Genomic DNA, 14,901 nt, shown 5'->3' with positions numbered 1-14,901 from the left:
ATGCTGCTTTTTCCCATTTTGGCCGCTGTGCCTAGCTTTTTTCTCTACTGAAGTTTGTCAGCCACTGGTCCCACTAGGCCTTTTAAAAACTTGTTTTGACTACTTACTGTTTCCATATTTTTTTCTCAAACATTTGTCATGGAAATATTTCTCCTCCCAGAACTCTGATTAGTTACATGAACAGAAGTGACTTTGGTATTAATGATGCTATTATATACTACACTGAGTCCATTAATAAATTAATAATGTTGTGTCTTGTTTGTTTATAAATGAGGCTCACCAAGGGCTGTTTCAAATGAAAAATACCACTGATTGCTTGTAATTTAATCTAGTGAGTTTTTATGCATGTGAGGCAAAGGCAATTAGCCCTAACTGAGAGAGTTCTAATTCCCAACTAGATTTCAAGTTTAATACAAATAATTTAGTTAAAAATAGCAACCTGTAAATGTTGACCCCCCCCCCCCCAAAAAAAAAAAAAGGAGTTCTGGTTTGGACAGCCATTTTTAATAGCTGTTACTGTTTTGAAATGTGACTGTCTTTATTCCTTCTTCCTGAGTGACTGAAGAGAATATTATTTTTTGTATGTATTCCTGAATTTGAAATTTATTTTTATTTTATTAACTTGTCCTAGCACCCAAATCTGGAATTCTCCTGTAATGAAAGATAAAATGTTGTTAGGCAGCACAATTTATTCACAAAAGCACGTAAACTGCTAAGTTGTGCAAGCCTTTATTTTTCCTTTCTTTCTTTGTCAGCTTTTTGCATTGTTGATTGATTTACTGTAGTGCTGCTGTCAGTATTTTACCAATAGTCTGGTAGGATCTCATGACTGGCATTTTGCCTTTTTAAAAACCATCCCATTGCTACAGTAAAGAATTTGAACCTCTAAATCAGCCATCATAGCTGTTAGCCTCCTTTTATTATTATTAATGTGCTCTTGGGAAAGGAATATTGAACGGTAATTAGGAGCAAATAAAGCACTGGAATAAGCTTGAACAGGTCAGTTTCTTGGCAAAGAGGCCTTTCATATGTTATCTTTATTTTTTTAGTATAATAATTATTAATACAGTAATGTGCATTAATTTACGTTGTCAAATGGAGTTTAAAATGCTTCTACAGATCACATTGTTAAAAAATGAGTAATTATTTGGAAACCACAGCAGCATCGTTGATGCTCAGTTTAGTTCTTAACTGCTTTATTTTAATGTTGTTACATGTTTTTGCTAGAAGTGGTAAAAATATTCTGAATATTTTTTCTGAATATTTTTTTTCACACAATTGTAGAAAAAATATGATCATATTCTGTACATTCTGTATTAAAAATGTAGACTAAATGCATTTTTATTTTATGCACAGGAAATGCTTTTGGAAGAAAAAACACTTAAGCACTGGATTATACTGTGGGACATCAGATAGTTTTACAGTATTTTTATACCTTCTGCAGGTAGGTGTATTGTTATGATCACAGACCAGGAAAGCTGATACAAAGGTGTAGGTTTATCAAGTGATCATGTAAGATTTCTCTCTTTTTAGTTCTGATGAAACAGCTTTGATAAACAAGCATTTGGAGGCTCATTGCTTTATATATCTAATAGGAATTATTTGACGTGTTCTTCTACAGACAACTTGTATGTTGGAGGATCAGGCAATATAAAGTACCTTCAATTTTTTCACTATGGAATATTGATAGTAGATTTTTCCTTCTAGTAGCATTCTGTGCATTCATTATACATATATTTGTAAGATACTCTGTTTTTTTTTTCGTTTTTTTTTTTTTTTTTTTTTTCTTCTCTCTCCTGAGTTTGCGCATTCCCCCTGCATTCAAACCTGGAGGTCACCACTGATATCTTTGTATATGTGGAGTAATAATATATCAGCTTTATATTTTTGAAGTCTAATTATTCAAAAAAGGAATTTTTATTTACCTTTTATTTATTTTTTTGTTTTTGTGCAATTATACAAAGGGAAAATTGTTTCAGACAGAAAGGTCTATGAACTGAGAAAGCAGTGGTGAGAATTCATTCTTCAACTGAGTGTTTTTTGTCAAAACTCATAGTTTTTTCGTTGTCATTGTGAAATATGTTCTCTGGGCTGTTCCTTAATAGTTTTTTAACAAATGTGAAGTAGAAGGCAAAGAACAGTAACAGTATTTATTTATGGTTTGTTTATTTATTTTATTTTATTTTTTTAAAAGCATTCCTTTCCTTTTCTGTCTTCATATCTGTAAGTTGCATGTGTGTATTTACACCGTCCAGGTGACAGTTGGTGGCACTTTTTCTTAGAAAATAGCAACAATTATTGTTTATTATTACTGCTTAGCCTTGAATAAATGCTTTCTCTTAGAGCTGCTACGTTAAAGAATAATGCTGTCTTAATCTTCAACAGCTTAATAGTTAATGTAAATGCAAACATGTTGAGTATTATTTAGAGGCAGCGTATGTTCTACATCTAATTTATAAATCATAAGCGTTATGAGACTTCAGAAGAGACGTTCTTTATTATTAAACTCTGAAGTATCATTTTGCTAAGAAGCCTGAGAAATCTCAACTACTAAATTTTTTAATTCAGCACAGCTTTTCTTTTCCAGAATCTAGCAGCATTACCTTGGGGAAGCTGAGATGACTGTATAAATTGAAACAGTAAGTCTACGGGAGGTCATTTCTCTTTAGGAGTATAACCAAGGGAGGTGCAGAAAAAATTCTTGAACGGGTAACGTTTTGGGAGATCACTTTATAGTGACCTCCTGATTTTTCTCTCTTAAGAAATCGGTATGTAGTAAAAATATTTCTTCCCAAACAGCCCATTTCTCTTGGCTACATTGCTCTTTGTTGTTTTGTTTCACTTTGTTTTGTTTTGATTTGTTTTCTTTCCCATGGGTGAGATGGAGAGAACAAACTGTGGAGGAGAAAATTAACAATACTTATTTTCATATGCTGTAATTCATGGATGGCAATGAAAAGTGGTGGATAAGCACAGTTTTCACTGTTGTAGAGTATGTACATTCTACTCCTGTTATCACCATAGATGTACATGAAGAAATATGTTTGACACTTAGTTGAGTGTCATAGCTGAGTCAGGCGATCACTAGCTTGCTGCTCCTTTATCAAATAAACCATGTAAGCTTTTCTTTAATGGGCATCCATATCTGTAGAAAAACAAGGACATATCCATACAAGCAACAAAAGAAAAATGCTTAGGATTAGTTCAGAATAAAACTTCTTCACCAGGTTTCTCAGGATTATTTTTAACTGTCCATTTCTGATTTGGGTTTAGAGATAGCACTTGTATGTATTTGAAGTTTTGCAGTATGCAATAGTGCTTTCTTTGTACTTTTATGTTAACTTTTTCAGGCAGATGTCTCTGCAGGAAAATTCCTGTTCAAGTTTTTTGTTTTGTGTTTTTTTTTTTTTTTTTTTTTTTTTTTCCTTCTTCAATACAATTTCTGGCCATAATTATTTTAGAAACTAAGGACCATATTTTGCCTCTAGATCAGACCTAATGTGATCAGACCTTAAATAATTGAATCTCAAATAATGTATATGACATGGAACATACAAGTTTATATGTGACTTGAAAATTTTCTATCGTCTTGAATTTAGGGGAATTGCATTGTTTAAAGGTGCTGTGTGGGAATTATAAATGTTATTCCAAGTGATGCAATGGGATCTTATATGTATGTTAGTTACTTTTGTAATGAATTTAAATGGGTCATAAGAAGTGCAATAGTTTGGCCTTTTAAAAATTCAGCTGGGAAATTAAAATCTCTCTCTCTCCCTCTCTCTCTCTCTCTCTTTTTTTTTTAAATTGATATAAAGATAACATCTGCAGCCAGAGATCAGAAGACATGAGAGTTAGTAGCTTGTAGAAAAGTTGAGAATAGCAATTTTTTTTTTATTGCAGCACTATTGCACATTGCCTGCACCGCATTGACTGAACCTGCTGTTTGTCCCAGTGAGGCTATTTCTGTCTGGGATATTTGCAGATCAGAACCTTCTGTGAATACAAATAAGACCATACAAGTTGGATCCATGAGTAGGAAATGCAAAGATACACACCTAAATCCTTACTCACTACCTTTCAGGAGCACACAGGATAATGCCTTAGTGATTAAAAATAAAATAAAATAGAATGAAAATAATACCCAAGCTTTTCCAACTCCAAAGGGCTGGAAGCACAGTCCCACTTCCTCTCTGGCAGTACTGTTCACCACTAGTATGGAAAAATAAATAAATTATAAGGCTGTCTGCAGATGCAAAGATGGAACTGTAGCAAGAGTTCCCATTTTCAGACTTCCTTAACTAACAACTAAGCTCAGCTGACATTCAGACATCACAGCCTGAGAGGGGTACTTTAACTGTGTGCTAGTGATGACGGTGTTTTTTTTTTTTAATGGTTTGATTCTTGATGGAAATTCCATGTCAGGTGAGAACCTCAAATTTTGTGAGGCTCCTTACTTTGTCTTACAGATTGTATTTAGCTTGAGTGCAACTACATGAAGCACTGCCATGTTGTTTTCCACATTTCAGTCTTGGTTGAATGGAGTTAGAAATGAAGCTTCTCCACAAAGGGAGAAACAAGTCTGTTTAATAAATAGGAATGTATGTGTTGAACACATTGTGTATGCATTATGTGTCTCCTACGCTCCAGCAATGGAATATTTTGGGTTTTGGAAAATGTTTGAATTCTGAAAATAGCTTTTAAATTTGAAGATATTTTTGAATGTCTAAGTGTTTCTGTTTTCCTTGGCACCCTAATTTGTCCTGTGCCCCCCATCATGCATTCCTCCTTCTTTCACCAGATAAGGATTTCATGGTGCCTCTAGTCGAATGCCAGGAGAGGTGGCATTTCATGGTGAAAATGTGTAGGGAGATCTTTTACTGAAGATCTATTAAAAAATACTAGGAGGAGCTGCAGGGGAGAAAAAGCAGTTTTGTCTTTCTTACTGCTTTTTTTTTTTTTTTTTTTTTTTTTTTTTTTTTGACTCACAGAAATCTTATTTGGATCTTCAGGGATTTTGGAGAAATTCTGTCAAGAAACAGAAATGGCATACAAGCTGTGAGAAGTATTTGTACCCCCTTCACCAAAATATGTTCCTAATGCAACAAGAATTTGAAGGCAGTTACTTGTGAGCAGGTTGGGTCAACCCAGAGATCAGGTCATCAGGCAAACTTGTGGTTATAGCGACAGGCTGAGTCACCTTCCACTTTTCTCTTTGTTCTCGCCTGAAATGTCAGTTCTTAAGAGCCCTGTCTTCCCCAGCTTGGCTCTGCATTGGCACTGCGATAGGTAAGTAGCTCTCAAAACTGCTTCTCTGTTGGCTCAGGTGCTTGACTGTGTTTTGAAATACCTGATCTTAAATATCTACCTTTAAAATACTGCATTTAAAATAAATTCACGTGAGAGCCATGAGTCATGTTTGCAAGAGAACCACAGTAATCTTTTCCTAGTTAATTCTAGAAGACATGAAGTGTGCATGCGTGGAGCAGGTTATGAGGGTAGAAAACTCAGACAGGGCACTGCAGGATGCTCTTAGAACAACCCCTTCCCCCCACCTCTTTTCTAGACATTTACAAAAATAGAAGAAAATCTATCTCTAATAAAAGGAAGAGCCAATCATTCTTAATAATTGGCTTTTCAGTTAAATTTACAGTACATTAAAAAAAAAAAAAAAAAGGCCATTCTGAAGCTCAACAGTACCTTCATTTTTCTTCATTTTTCTCATGGTTGCTTCATAGGTAAAAAGAAATACTTTTTTTTTTTTTTTTTTTTTTTTTTGTGAAGCTTGTGGGAATATCTCCTTTTCCTTCTTTCTCTACCAGTTTCAGCAGAATGAACCTGATATATATTCCCAAGAAATTAAATACACTGAGAACTGTGGAGTTTACTCTGGAAGAACTTCGGAACATTAGAACATTTCCCCTCCATTTTCTTTCTCTAATAAAAAAATACTTTTTTTTTTTTTTTTTTTTTTTTTAATCTAAGGCAGTCTTTTGTTAAAATGGGAGGTTGTCCTGATGTTTTTAACCAGATTTTTCTTCTCACTTGCTACTTACTGTGTCATTGGGTGACTGCGTCTTAACTATGCCCCTCTAGCTACAAGATGTCCGTTTTATACTTTTGCTGTAATATGTTTATAGTCTTTAGAGTATTTTAATCTCTTCAAAGACAAAAAAAAAATCTTAAAAATATAACATTCACTAATATTTTGCATTCCCATTCCCTATATTTTACCAGATAAATCTAATATGCTTTTGTCCTTTATGCATTTAGTTTTTATTATATCATAGGTTAGAATTGTTAGAATTATATCATAGGTTAGAAACCTTTTTATATTCCTGGGATTAGGTCTGGGATCAGAGACTGCCCAGTGATTGCCCAGCAAGTCCACAGTGAGTCAGGGCAGCTCTGAAGCCAAGCCAGGGGGGTCTGGGCCCAGGTGAGAATGAGGGTGGTGGGAGAGAGCCCATCAGCAGTGTGGCAGAGAGGGGACCCAGCAGAGCAGCCACAGCCAGAAACCTGGGGTAGCCCCTCCTTTCTCACTTTCTTCACAGCTCTTAACAGCAACAACTGGATGTGGGCTCAGACAGCTAAACCAAATTTAGCCAGCTTAAACTCCACCATCAAGATGTGATCAGAGCCCTGATCTCATGTGTCTAATTCCTTCTCAATAGTGAGACTTCCTAGTTATCAAATCACAGTGTCTCAGAATGGTTGATATTGGAGGAGACCTCTGGAGATCATCTAGCCCTGACCTCTGCTTGAGCAAGGTCATCAAGAGCAGGCTGCCCAGGACTGTCCAGATGGCTTCTGAATATTTCCAAGGATGGAGATGAGATAAAATTAAAAGTTGGATTGGATCCTGAAGCTTTGGCACCCAAGAGCTAATTAGCCACTTCCAGATTACTGGTAGTTATCTACATTCAGTGTAGGCCAATAGCTCCAGCCTCTCCTAGACACAGCTGGAAATGCTGAGAAAAAAAGAAAAGCAGTGGACAACATTATTTTATTTCTCTCTTGGCCTAATTCTTTATTTGTTTTCCTTACTCACTCTTAGCATTGAGGTTCAAGCAGGTAGTATCTGAGTGACTTCCATCTCCCATCCTCTCTTACGCAACACTAATATATGGTTTTATGTGCAATGATGAGGTATCTGAGCTTATCATTTCTTTTTAGCTGAGCTAGAAGCCCATGTCATCAAGAAAAATATCAAAAGTCAACTTCATAGTATGCCACTAACCTTGTGTGTTGAATAAGAGTTTTCTTATTTCTTAGGAGACTAGTGTTATCACGTATTCAGCTGCATGTTTCTGGTGTTTTCAGTTTTGTTCTCTGGAAGCTGAAAAGAAATATTTCATTACTTGTCTGCTAGAAATGATCCTGTTTGATCTTCATCATGTTTGTCTGACTGTGTGCATATGTTTTTAGAAGCAATTTTTAAATATACTTAGTTTTTCTTTGCATCTTGTTATTTTTTAATCAGGAAGTCTGTAAATGAATAAAGTCAACAAGTCACCAAAAGAAACCCACAACAAACAAACTTGAAAAAAGTGCTAGAAAATCAGTCTGGTTCAATTTTTTTTTATTATTATTATTATTTTAATATATATATATATATATATAATTATTATTTTTTTTAATGTCAAACATAAATGATTTTCCTGAACGTTGTGGAGGAGAAGCATTAATAGTTTTGTGCTGTAAGATCGTAAGGGCGATTGGGCTGGGAATTTAGCTGTCATGGAATTTAAGTGGCTTTCCTCATTCTGTATTGCAGTTACAAGAAACATATGTACCAGTTCTACATTATAAATATTCTAGTTAAGTCCAGATCCTCCACATCTGTGAAAAGGTCTTTTAATTTTTACCATTTTAGTGGTCTCAGTTTTCAGTAAAAATATGAACTATATCTTTTATAAAGCTAACCTAGGATGGATGAGTACTGATATTTTGGTTGGTTTCACCAGCTGTTGATGTTCAGATGAAGCCTGGTATAATTGTTTTTCCCCTTCAAGACAGGGAATAGTGACATGACAAGATACAAAAGCCTAGGAACCGTGAGAAGGAAGGATTAGTGTACCTTGCTTTACTTTAATTTTACTAGCATCTATTTAAGTCCAGTGCCTGAACAAATTAGGAAAAGATTGTGCTTTGTTAAAAGCTCAAACCCACTCACTGCTTTCATTAATGTATGACTTAGATTATGAAACCCTTGAAACTGAGAAATGACATTGTTATTTCAAATGTTTAAAAAATCCCTCAAAACACAAGAAAGACTTTAACAATTTCTTTCTTAAAGAAATCATGTTGAGCAAACTTCTGATTAAATAAAGCAAGCCAGAAAGCTACAGTTTTAATTCAGAAAATGTTTGCTAGATGATGAATTGATATTCATTTAAAGAAAACCATGATTTCTTTGGAGGCAAGTTTGCTTTGGCAAACTGTTTTTCTGTTATGACAGTGAATTTCTTAAAAACGAAATGTTTCTCAAACAGTATTCTTAAAACATCTCACAATGACTTATTAAGTTATTTTCATGGTAGTTGTTAGCTAACCAAAACCTAATACTTCTGTAGCAGTGAAAGAAAAAAATTTGCATTGATGGTCATTAATGTGCGTATAAATTTAAAATAAAAGAATGCTTGAATGGTATTACTCCACACTGTGAAATGAAATCCTGATATCTTGTCTGTTTGTTTGTTTAATTATACTTAGATTAAATTCAAAACAGCCAGCTGATCTTAGCAGCTGGTAAATATTTACTGCTCATTTGCCAAACTCCTCAGAGCACAAATTTTTGCTTTTTTTTTTTTTTCCTGTGAGCTAATATTTAATGGAGAAATGATGCCTCAAAAATCCCGCTTTAGGAAGTAGAGGGGATGGGGGTAGCCAAGAAATTTTATGTACTCATTTTGCATATGAAAAATGTATGCAGAAATGTTGGGAACATTCAAGAGCTAGGAGCTGTGTATGTTGATCATTAAACACTTCTGCCTTGCAAATACACCAAGACTTGAGCTAACAGGCTGCTATTATTGGTGTTCTTGGTGGAGTATACCTGTGCCCCTGTTTCTTATAGCTTTGTTTAGCACGGCTTCATCAAAATGGCTTTGTGGTTAAGAATTAATAGGAATATTAGAAGCAATGTGCAAGTTGGATTTGTGTACTGAAGCAGTAGGCTTCAGACTACAGTTAAAGCCACCTGACATTTGCTTTAGGAAGTACAGAGGAACGACATTTACTTTTTGAATCACACATCAATCATTGGGTATGTGGATGTATTTCCAACCTGAACCTCCCCTGGCACAACTTGAGGCCATTCCCTCTAGCCCTATCACTAGTTATCTGTGAGAAGAGGCCAACCCTCAGCTCCCCACACCTTCCTTTGAGTAGTTGCAGAGAGCAATAAGGCCTCCCCTGAGCCTCCTCTTCTCCAGCCTAAACAACCCCAGTTCCCTCAGCTGCTTCCCACAGGACTTGTGTTCCAGTGCCTTCACCAGGGCTCCTCTCTGGACATGTTCCAGTGTCTCAGTGTCCTTTTACTGAGGGGCCCAAAGCTGAACACAGTACTGAGGTGTGGCCTCACCAGATCAGAGTACAGGGGAATGATTACCTCCCTGGTCCTGCTGGCTGCACTATTACTGATACAAGCTGGGATGGCATTGGCCTTCTTGGCCACCTGGGTACACTGCCAGCTCATGTGCTCATGTTCAGGTGAGTGTTCACCAACACCCCGAGATCCTTTTCCTCTGCACAGCTTTCCAGCCACTCTCCCCTAGGCCTGTAATGTTGCGTGGGGTTGTTGTGACCAAAGTGCAGGACCCGGCGCATGGTTATGTTGAACCTCATCCCACTGGCCTCTGCCCATCGACCCAGCCTGTCCAGGTCCCTCTGCAGGACATTCCTACCCTTCAGCAACACTTCCCCTCAGCTTGGTGTCATCTGTAAACTTACTGAGCGTGCACTCAATTCCCTCATCCAATTCATCAATTAAGATATTATAGAGGTTGGGCCTCAACACTTATCCCTGGGGAACACCACTGGTGACTGGTTGTCAGCTGGGATCCACTCCATTCACCACCACTCTCTGGGCCTGGCCATCCAGCCAATTTTTAACACAGCAAAGAGTGTACTTGCCCAAGCCATGGCCTGCCAGCTTCTCCAGGAGTATACTGTGGGAGACCGTGTCAAAGGCTTTGCTGAAGTCTAGTTAGTGTCTACAGCCTTTCCTTCATCCACCAGACATGTCACCTGCTCATAGAAGGTAACGTAGTTGATTTTTAAAGACCAGTATGCCTTAAAACTGTTCAATATATCCTTTTACATCTGGTAAGAGACCAGTGCTGACTACTTGAGCAGTTCAGAAGTCATTACTGAGATGTGAGCAGGCATGAAACTTAGTCCTGTACTGAGTGATGCACTTTTGCTAGCTTGCTTTGTCTTGTGGACCTCCAGGCTGGCTGGCTCTCTATAAGGACGGCAGGTACAGTGCTATTGATTGTGTAGCAGACCATTTTATTCATTTAAATTGAAGGGGATTTTGCTGGAAGACCCGTTTGAGTTCTGTTTCTTTATATGTTTGCAAAATCCTGCCTGATGGTGTAGAGGCTGTAAGCTCTCAAGACTTCCAGTTAAAAAGGACCACATGACTAGCTCTAGAGATGCCTCTGTCTACTCCTTAAGCAATGAATTAGGCATGCCTCTAAAACGTACGTGCATGATATCTGGTGGGAATTACATAACAGTTCTCTTCCTCTCCTCTCCTCCCCTCTCATCCCAACAGACTAAAATTAATATATTTAAGCCAATAAACCTACATTTCTTAAAGTAGCATGTAGTCAGTTGTGATCTGTTTGGCTACTGAATAGAAGAAATGTTTCATGAATTTGAAATCTATAATCTTAAAGGCAAAAAACAAAAAAAGAAGAAAACCAAACCCAAGACCTGACAACAATTTCAAAGTAGTTGTTATTACTGCATCTATTTTTATCAACCCTTTTAATGTTTATTGCATTTTTCATTTTTTTATTTTTTTCCCCTAATTACTTTGAGTAATTGAAAATTCTGAGCTTTGGAATACGAAGAGTGTTTTTTTGTTTGTTTGTTTGTTTGCTTGTTTTTCCATTAAGGAATCAACTTATTTATATTCAAAGAATTATATGAAGTATAGAAACTGTATATGAAGTATAGATGAGTCTAGATACTCAGCTGAAAAGCTTAGCAGTGCTCCTCCTCTCAGCTTTGGTAATATTAGATGATGTTTTTAATACTGTTGGTTAGCAATGTAGAAAGTCTAGCCTCCTAAACAAAGGAATATTGAACTTGACAGTGTTTCTTGAAATTCTGTAGTGTGTATTTAAGTGGAATAGATCATGTGGTGTCTTGCAGATGTGCATTTAAAGAGAAAGGTAAACACTTTCCAGACATAAGAGTATGATAAATAATGAACAGAGGAGGACAACTGATCTCTCTCTTCTGTGGTATTTTCCTCAGTAAGGCAAGCACAGGACATTTTGAATTATTCATGAACTCTTACACATTAGTGGCTGAGCCCAACTCCCAGTCTTGCAAAATTTTTTGGTTTCTGTTACCACATTATTTTCCTTTGATAATGAGATTATTTAGTTTTGCTACAGCTTGCTTTTAATTCTGGATGGAACTAGCTATTTATGAACTGAGAGGAATGGTCATGGGAAATTGAAGGGTTACTGCCTTGGCTTAATATTTCATAGAAGAGTGAATTGCATTATGCCTCTGAGAACATGAAGTTTCAGATCATACCTATCAAAACATTTATATAAAGAATCCTTCACCGAAGTATTCCTTCAGTGTTTTTCCTTTTCCTTTTGCTGTTTCTTTCATAATCATATGTTAATGTTGGTCCTGCTCTCCTGACTGGCACTTCAGTGCCTCAAGGCATTTGGATATGGGTTGTAACACTAGCAAATTGCCACATATATGGAAATTGCCCATTTGCCACCAATACTATATCAGAGAGGCAGCAGGAGGTCCTCACTGCCTTTCATATGTGCTCTAAAGTTAATGCTTTTATTAGCAGGGAACTGTGAAGAGGAATAGCAGTTTGTATTCCCAGGCTACCTTACTGTAAGCTTTGTTGTCAACTTTTGCAGTGTTTTTTCTATTTTTATTTCTTTTTGGCACAGAATTTCAGCATTCGGTGATAGCCAATTAATTAATCTCTGTTTAAGAACTAGTTTTGGAGTCGAGGTACCATATTTCAGGGCCTACCTAAATTAATGTTGCTTGTAAACATCGTGTTTTCATAAATATATAAGCAATGTGTCAGCACGAAAAACAGGTGTGTTGATTTGTCTGAAGTACTTTTTGCTTAAGTTGGTGTTATGCATTGAATTTGGAATGTAGTAACTAATCAATACCCATGAGTTTGTTTTTATAACTGTTTGGATATATTTCTGCAAAAAAAAAGTTCTTTGAAATTATCGTTTGCAGTGTTATACTTAAAAATGTATACCAACAAACAAAGAAACAAACAAAAAAATAAATCCCAGGACCTAGATGAGTAATTAAAATTGCCTTGAGGTTTTGCACAACTTGTGTGATTTTACTGCCTCAGACAAGAACTAGGGAATCAGAGGTCAACCTAAAGCACTTCATCTATATAAAAATTACAAATAAGCAGGGGCTAGCAATTTATAATATAAATTATTTTCTTTTATGCAACTTGTGTTTACTAGACAGGAAATACGTGATTATGTTGTTGTAATTAGTTTCCAGGTGACAGAATATAGTGCTAATCAGAAAAAGTTCAGTTAGTATATACTGTCCTTATGATGTAATTTCCACATGTAGTTTGGATTTTAAAATGGTTAACACAATTTTTTATTATTTATTATTTACACCATTCATAAACAACAGATGAATTACAGAACTCACCAAGAGTACCTAGCTAATGGAGGAAAAAAGGACTCGCACTTGTAAAATCCTGTTCTTAAAGGGTATTGCAGGTCAGGAAATCAGAGAGAGATCAGAAGGAGAAAATGTGATCAGAAATTATGGCATTATACTTACTGTGGATAAAAAGCATATTAAAATAGAAACTAGATCCAGCTTGAAAAAGGAAGAGCTAATATCAGATAGAATGGAAAGGAAGAAAATCAGGTAGAAGAAAAGGAGAAAATTGAAGAATCTGGAAAGTCTCTTGTTAATCCAGGGCAAGTTGGAAACATACAGTAATAAATTTGTTACCTAGCTCTTATCTTTTACATAGTTATTAATTAAAAATTAAGACATTCAAAATCAAATAGCGTACAATAAATTCAAACATCATCACTCTTAAATGCTTTGCAGATGCATTTGTCTTAGCAGAAGTTCTCTGAGTATGTATGAAAGGGTACTTCTGCCAAATAATAATAGAGTTAACTCTATTTCTGGAAATATGAAAAATTATTGTTAACATGGCATGTGAAGGTCTCTGGATATTACTAATGTTGAAAGAAAAGTGTATATAAGACAGCAGGCTTTGTTTAATATCAAGGAAGGTGAGAGCATGGAGATTATGAAAATCCTTGCTTAAATCTCAAAATGTTAGATGATCTGTAATCTCAAAGAACTCACATGCAATAAGAAGGAACATGTAAAGATAGAGATGTCTCTTTACCTCTTGGAATTACTGGGAAAGTAATAAATAGGGATTTAGTGTGTGGAGTAGCTCTCACAGACCTCAGGCACTGTGCAGAATGGTAGATGCTCTATTGTTAATGCAGAAAAAAAAAAAAAAAAAAAAGGAAAATAGCACTTGTGCTTGAATGTTGGAATACAAGTTTATATGTCAAGGCAGGGTCCCCTGTAATGTGTGGGAAAACACTGCCACTTTAATCAACAAAAATATCAAAGTAGGTAAACACTACATTCCCCAGTAAGTTGGTATTGCCAACTTTCTGCAGCTCACATTGTGTCCCTTCCTTTCTGATCTGCCAAAGCATGCATAATGTTTGGGTGTTGTTATTTTTTGTCTTTGGCAAACAGTAGGCTTTGATGTGCAATTGATGGCTTCAGAGAGATGCAGAAGGCCATTTGGCAGCCAATATTATTTCATTTGCATAAGCAGTATCTTTGGGGTAGCTGTAGAATAAATTACAGATCTCTTCACCTGACGAATTAACAGTGACCTGTGCTATATGCCTCTGCTGACATGAGTCAAGGCAGGCTTTTCAGGCATCTCCATGAATGGGAATCTTTCTTAGGAGATGCTGTTGTTTCTGGGCAATGATATGATTCCAGCACACTATCTGTTGTCTTGCACTTGGCTTGGAAGTTTTTGAAAACAAAGAGCCTTGAGTGACTGAATCATGCAGTAGGTGCTTGCTTTGCCTTGTCAACATTTGTAATGTCACTACTGCTAGTGTTAGAGAATCATAATCTGCCTGGATTAAATGCAGTGAGACATCTCTGCTGCCTTCCATCAGCATCCTCCCCAGCTGCAATAACTCAAACAGGCGGGTATTTATCCACTGGAGTCTTAATATGGGACCAGCACAAACAGACAGAAGTAAGAAATATATGTAGCCAGAAATGCCCACTTGAAACATGTTTGTGAGCTAAAAACACTTCTGCTCAAACAGGACAAACAAGTCCTCTTTGAAAACATTGTAAATCAAATCGTTGGCTTGAATTAGTGAGGAGATAATTCAGAGAGCGATCCCTAGGAATCCTAGCAACAACCCAGTTACCTGAGATATCAGTTTGATGCAATTACACAGATGTGGGTTGAGTGCAGCTCTGCAATATATCTATTCATAGGTGAGCATGCTAATTCTAGATGTTTATTCTCAGTTAAGTACATGTTCCTGTTTGGGTATAACATCTGTGCATGATTTCCCTACCTGTAATTTAGAGACTTTAATTCCTGTTCCAAGATTTGTT

General features: G+C 36.3%; 1 long non-coding RNA gene across 3 annotated transcripts in view; it reads left to right on the top strand.

The window, feature by feature from the left end:
* LOC110353324 (uncharacterized) overlaps positions 1-14,901 on the top strand; it is a 131,111-nt gene that overhangs the window by 69,430 nt on the left and 46,780 nt on the right. For 2 of the 3 annotated variants that reach the window (XR_011808520.1, XR_002403666.4), the window contains exons 2-3: positions 1,357-1,444; positions 2,588-2,639. This is a non-coding gene — a long non-coding RNA (uncharacterized lncRNA). Of the gene's footprint in view, positions 1-1,356; positions 1,445-2,587; positions 2,640-4,988; positions 5,281-14,901 lie in introns of those variants that run through there. The other variant, XR_011808522.1, reaches the window with a different exon arrangement.

This window comes from Anas platyrhynchos, chromosome 1 (assembly GCF_047663525.1).
Source record: "Anas platyrhynchos isolate ZD024472 breed Pekin duck chromosome 1, IASCAAS_PekinDuck_T2T, whole genome shotgun sequence".
NCBI classification, from domain to species: Eukaryota; Metazoa; Chordata; class Aves; order Anseriformes; family Anatidae; genus Anas; species Anas platyrhynchos.
This window is presented reverse-complemented; position numbering and strand designations above follow the sequence as displayed.